Source organism: Crocodylus porosus, unplaced genomic scaffold, assembly GCF_001723895.1.
Source record: "Crocodylus porosus isolate Cpor-Errol unplaced genomic scaffold, CroPor_comp1, whole genome shotgun sequence".
NCBI lineage: Eukaryota > Metazoa > Chordata > Crocodylia > Crocodylidae > Crocodylus > Crocodylus porosus.
In genome coordinates, this window is record NW_017728918.1 from 41,429,910 (window position 1) to 41,436,526 (window position 6,617).

The following is a 6,617-nucleotide window of genomic DNA, read 5'->3' on the forward strand; positions in this document are numbered from 1 at the left end:
GAACCTGTTCAGCCTCCACAAGAGAAGGCTGAGGGGGGATCTAGTGGCCATTTACAAACTAGTCAGAGGGGACTCGCAGGCACTGGGGGAGTTCCTGTTCCCCCGAGCACTACCAGGAGTAACCAGGAATAACAGTCACAAGCTGGCAGACGGTAGATTTAGGCTAGCTATCAGGAGGTGCTACTTCACGGTCAGGGCAGCTAGGATCTGGAACCAACTTCCAAGCGAAGTGGTGCTGACTCCTACCCTGGGGGTCTTTAAGAGGAGGTTGGATGAACACCTTGCTGTGGTCGTTTGACCCCAGTACTTTTTCCTGCCATGGCAGGGGGTCGGACTTGATGATCTGCTCAGGTCCCTTCTGACCCTACTAACTATGAAACTATGATTCATGGTCCAGAAAGCAAGCAAGAGAGAACTGCCCTTCTTACTGGTTGAGGGAAGGAACCTGGGTTCCTGTTTTTTAATGTATTGTGCATTAGAAACCACAGGAATGCAATGAAATTGGACGGATTGGATAGGTGCATTGGATGCATAGAAAGTGTTAAAGGGAGGGATCAGAATCCAGGTCTTCCCTCTCCTAAGGAAGTGCTCTTAACACCAGGGATCCTGGTTTTCCCTGATAAAAAATTACAAATTCTCTGAGCACCTAACTTATATCATTACTAAATGGAGAATTTAGGCACTGACTTGCATTTACATCTACTCTCTGAACCAGGAATCTATATGTAAGGTGCAGCAATAATGAATGCATCTCCTGCATCCCATTGTGCATCTTGACCCAAGTCTATGACCTGATGCCCATGTTTATATGCTCATGAGTCTAGAGCACTCCACTAAATTGCTGTAGAATATTTTATTTTAATACTTTCCATTTATGAGTGACTGAAGATGTCTCATATGGAAATTTCCCAGCACTTTCATATATAAGTAGTAGCAAGTCATGTCTCAACATCATTTACCAGAGTGGAAGACACCAGTGCACACTAAAGTGTAATGTTTAAAAAATGTCAATGCCATGGTGATTCCACACATATTCAGTGAGAACAAACTCAGAGATTTTTTTTTTTTTGCATATGCAACTGATCATTGTTATTGTTAGAATGCCCTTAATGAGGGTACTTCCACCGCACATAACTTGTGTCACTATATTTATTTTTATAACATTAATTCTAGTGTTTGCTTTGATATGCTATTTTTGGTGCTAGTTGATGCAAATCTCTTTCACTAAATATACTACTCCAAATTTATGAAAGTGGCTAGAAAATGAAATGGTGTTATTTTCAGGTCTTGCCCTGACTGCTCTGCAAATACAACCAACTGCAAAAAATGGTTCTCAGATGAAGGGATCTGGGGATGCATATAAACAAGATAGATTAAAAAGTTTACTTGTGTGATTTCTCAATTTTATTCCCAGCGGTGGATCATAAACTGCTTAATCTATTTTAGTGTAAAGGACCATGTGTAGAGGTTAGATGATCACCTGTCTGGGGTCTTGTGGACCCAGCATTCATTCCTGCCTGTGGCAGGGGGTCAGGCTAGCTGATCTGTTCAGGTCCCTCCTGACCCTAAGTGCTATGAAACTATGAAACTACTATGAAACATACAGAGGTATAACAAACAAACTTTGCACCCTGGGGGCAAAACCTGTGGCGGGGGGAGAGAGGGGAAAGGAGGGGGTTTATAGGGGGATGGTTATGAGAGGGAGGAGGTGGGGGTGGGAGTCTCAAAAAACAGTCCCAGCTGCTGCTGCCTCAGTTATGACATGGTCTGCCCTTCCCTGCTGCTGCTACTACAGAAGCAGTACAGAGTTTGTACACCCAGCTGCTGCTGCAAGAGCAATGCTGTAGCTCTGCTTCTGCTGCTGGGATGCAGACTCCACAGGAGGGAAGGACCAATTCTGGCATCTTTACTAGGTTATGTAGGGCTGTGTGAAATGGCACTGTTCCATTTTGACTTGAGTTTTGAGGTTTCAGTGGAACAGCATTTCGTTTTGAATTTCATTTTGATTCAAAACCGCTGTTCTGTTTTGTTTCGTTCTAACAGTGCTGCTGTTTCGACACTGTTTTAATGTTTCACCCATAGTCTATAATGGGGAAGCTTGAAACAGCCTCTTTCATCTGGCAGGCAGATCGGGGGCCCCGCAACCCCAGGAGAGCTGCAGGGGCTGTGCCAGTCTGTCTACTAGTCTGTCCCCCTGACCTGCCTGCCAGATGAGGGAGGGAAGCTGGGAGCTGCCACCTGGGATCAGGGATCTGGGGAAAGGAACTGAGCCTCATTGCTCAGTTCCCCCCTCCCCACCAGCACTAGGATCATGCTGGGGAAAGGAACGCAGCCCAGCTGAGCTGAGTTCCCCTCTCCAGCACTAGGATCGGGCACTGAGGAGGGGAACTCAGCTCAGCTGGGCTGAGTTGCCTTCCCCAGCCCCATCATAGGGCTGGGTAGGGGAACTGAGCCTGGGCTGTAATCGGTTTCCTGCAACCTGGCCACAGGAGGCAGGGAGAGCCAGGGCTGTGCTCCTGCCTGAGCCACATGGGGTTGTGGAGCCATTGGGAGAGCAGCCCTGGTTCTCCCCATCTCCCACCACCTTGCTGCAGGTTGCTTTGAAACTTGAGACATTTTGAAACTTTCAAAACATTTCAACTAGCCTCATTTTATTTTGAGACTATTTCAAAGCCCTTTGTTTCGATTCAATTTTGCTGTTTCAAACTTGAAATGAGTCGAAACAGTGTCGAATCGAAATAGCCAGTGAAATGTCACACAGCCCTATAAGTTAGTACCTGGACCTTGCGCCCTACTCACCTGCCCCAAGTACAAAGACTGAATGGGTAATGAGTCATCCAATCAACACCCCTTGTGATTGTCAGATAATCTGTTAGTTTTTTATATTTTTCTGGAGCTATTAAAAGACTAGAAAAAATGGCCTATTTCCACCATGTTTACAAGTACCACATATGTGCTTCTGCTTTGCTCTCTGGGTTTTTACTGTGATTTTTATGCAAAGGTTTTGGCAATGCTGCTGTGATGTGATTAAAAATTGGATTATAACCTTATAATAATGAGCTAGATCCAAAAAGAAGCAAGACTCTTTATACAGCACATAAGGAGACTTACATTTCTCTGAATGGGAACTAATTCACTTAGGACACTGAGCACTGAGCTGCCTGGAGCCAGCAAACAGGAAACACCAACAGGGGAGTGACTTAACCCCAGGCCTTCTTCAGAGCTTAGATGCCTTGCTTTGGCCTAAAAGAAGCATAAGCCTTTACTCAGGATCTCCAAACCAGAACCCTCTCCTAAAGATAGGTACCAAAAGCACATATGTAGGAGACTGAGGTTCTTCCTTGGGGGAAGTGAACCTTATTTCCTAGTAAAATGACTGAAACAATAGGGAATGGATTGTCCTAGGTTTGGACTTTCTTTATCCCTCCTATTAAAATTTTTCCACTTTGTAGAAAAATGCTCAATATATATTTGGCTAGAAAGAGAGCAAGATGGAGCATGTTCCAGAGTAGGGAGTTATTGCTCTAAAAACTATGCATTTAGCCAATGACCATTTAAGATAAAAATACTTCTTCCATTGTGTTTTTAAAAAAGTGGCTGTCTACTAAAAGAATGTTTTGTAGAGAGCCTTTCTGTAGCCATATATTGGACATCTAGTTCCTGGATCCTGACTGGGCTTATGGAGTATTACCATATGTCTGGATTTTCCCAGACATGTCCTCTTTTTGGACCCTCCCATCTTCGTTGAGGAAGTTTTTTAAAATATCAGCAAATGTCTGAGATTTTGCTCTGCCTCTGCTTTCCCAGTACTTCCCAGCCTGCCCTAGCAAGGAGCTGGTTGGGGCTTGGGGGAGGGGGAGCAGAGTGATTGGAGGCCGAGGCGTCACATGAGTCGGTGTGGGCCTTGGAAGCTGCAGACAGGTAGGTGTGTGGGGGGGGGGGGTGAGAGGTATCAACATAGATGGGGGGGCACTGGCATGGTCTGGTCTGTGGGTCAGAAGTGAGAGGCAGCAGCCAGGCTGTGGGGTACTGTGGATTGGGAGTGAGGGGCAGGGGCAGGGCACAGGTATATCACTGCCCCTCTCAATCATATACCTCCTCCCCCCAACAGGTATCCTCTTTTTTGAAACTGGAAATACGGGAATCCTAGTTTATGCATGAGGTAAATGTTAGCATGCTGAGCATTGTCAAGATTTCTCAGTATAAGCAGGAGCAGAATTTTCAGATACCATAAGGTCTGTAAGGTCAAAAACTGAGGTATGTGTGGAGTTTAGACACCTAGAGGAATGGATGGCAGTTGATCAGGTGTCATCCTGCTGGCAATTTTGAATGAACTTGGCACCTAAATCCCACTTAAGTTCCACTTAAAGGGACTTTAAGCACTTCTTCTGGGTCTGGCCAAATGGATCTGTAACGTATTCCAGCAATTGGCTGGGAAGCGCACCTGCCAATATTTTGCCTACATTTGACAATAAGAAAAGATTTTTTCCCCAGTAATTACAAGAATTTATAGTCTATTTTTGGATAGGATTGTGTTGGAACATGTTAGCTGGTGTGCTGCTTCTTGCTCTAGATATTACAGAGTAATTACTTTATAAGGTTTGTCAGAATATTGCCTGCATGATATAGATTTCTGCAATAACTTTATAATTTCTGTTCTCTGCTATGGCTTTATAAACCTCTTCAAAAGTAAAAGGTCTATTGAAATAATTCTGCAGTGCCTGCCCTTTCACGTGGGAAGTCACTTTGATCACAGATTTATGATTAAGGTTACCAAAATGTTTAAACTTCTGAGGCACAATGGATGGATGGATGACTACTCCAACAGTAGTAAGCAATTTTCTTTAATCCACCCCTTATGTAATTATCATCCTCAGCACACCAAGCACAGGTTTTATGTGCTTCAGAGACTGGTCCCTTTATTTTACCAGTTCTTTCATTCTCATAAGTATATTGAGGGTTAGGGACAAGTAAGTAAGGCCTGAGATCCAAGGCCAAGGAGGCTTAGGTCTCAGGTTTTGGCCAAAATAGTTATCTGTGTGGATGGAAGGAAGGAGCTATCACAAACTAATTCACAGGGGACTTCAGGAACCCTGAGTTTGTCCTCACTTCACTGCCATTTGCTCCAAGAAATAGAATGAGGCAAATATTCTATCTTAGTTAGGCTCTAACAAGCCTGTAAGGCAGCCCCTGCATTAGTGTTAGCCTAATGCTCATGAGCCACTTGAGTCCTTCAGTTCTGGTGTGCTTGGGGTACCTGGCATCCTTCTGATTGGATGGGTCACTACCCCAAGATACCTTTGCTATTGTAGTTTATTGCTGAACTGTAGGCATACAGTGCCCAAGGGTACCCCTTTCCCCTCAACAGTGACCACTGTTTTCTGCTATTGAGAGAAGCAATTGCCCTGGCCTTAGAGCACAATGACAAGGGATAATTAGCAGTTCCACCTACACCCTGAGTTCCCTGGTTAAGTCATATCCAAAACTATCAAGCTATACATAGCCGGCATAACAAATGGATACAGCATAGCACGTTTTCCAAAGAAACCACACACACTATAGCAATACAATAAAACAAAAGAAAACAATTATGACATGCTGCTTATCCCAACATGTAAAAAGGTTTGTGACAAGAGGGATTTATACCTTTGCCTTTCCCTGGATGCCCCAAGAATATAGCACCAAATTTGGTCATAAAATTATCTTGAATAGATTGGAATTCAGTCCAATCTTTGCTTTGATATTTTGCATAGGCATGTATTTTATCTATTGATTTTGGTTCTTCAGGATGGATAAGTATACTTGGCCTATAACAGGAGTCTAATGGCCAAATATGTTACATCAGACTATATTTTGTTTTGGAGGAGCTTGGATCCAAGAGCCTGAATTGGTTACTGGTATATTTATTCAGGAAGAATAGTTTCCATATCCCCTGCAGCTGCTTTTTCATTCTCAGAGAACTCACTGCCAGCCTCAGTGAGTTGTTCCTTTCAAGCTAAACCCATTTTACTGTAGCTGCAATATCAATATTGAAACAAGCCATCATTTTTGCTAATAAAGCAATTCTAAATTAAGATCTACTCATCTTTGGGTGACGAAACATTTTTCAGGATTCCAAATAGTAACACTGGCTCAATATTTAGCACTTTAATATTTTGGTTTGTTTCTTTTAGAGACCAAATTTTATAGTCTTTCCCTCTATTATTGATATAATAGTTTAATTAAATGAGATCAGGTCATCTCCACTATTTCTGAAATGGCTGTCTCCAGGTAAAGCAAATGGATAGATAATCCCAAATGCTTCCTGTTGCAAGGATTGTCACCAAAATAACATTTGAAACTGGCCTAGGTGCATCTACCATGTTAGAGAACAGAAAGGATGGAGTCACCCATGAGAGTTACAGTTCCTGTATAAATTGTAGAATACCCCCACTTCCAGGCTATTGAGTTTTAATGATGAAAATTAGATTTTTAGAGAGAAAAGGGTATTCATTTTTTTTAACAAAAAGTTTTCCAACCAATCATTCTAAGGGATAGCCAGCACGGGTTTGTTGTGGGTAGGTCTTGTTTGACCAATCTCATTTCCTTCTATGACCAGGTGACCTATCACCTGGACA

At 43.1% G+C, this 6,617-nt stretch overlaps 1 long non-coding RNA gene across 1 annotated transcript in view; it reads left to right on the plus strand.

The window, feature by feature from the left end:
* Nucleotides 1-3,981: 3,981 nt before the first annotated feature.
* LOC109312211 overlaps nucleotides 3,982-6,617 on the plus strand; it is a 19,349-nt gene continuing 16,713 nt past the window's right edge. The window contains exon 1 of the long non-coding RNA XR_002101743.1: nucleotides 3,982-3,993. This is a non-coding gene — a long non-coding RNA (uncharacterized LOC109312211). The remainder of the gene's footprint in view (nucleotides 3,994-6,617) is intronic.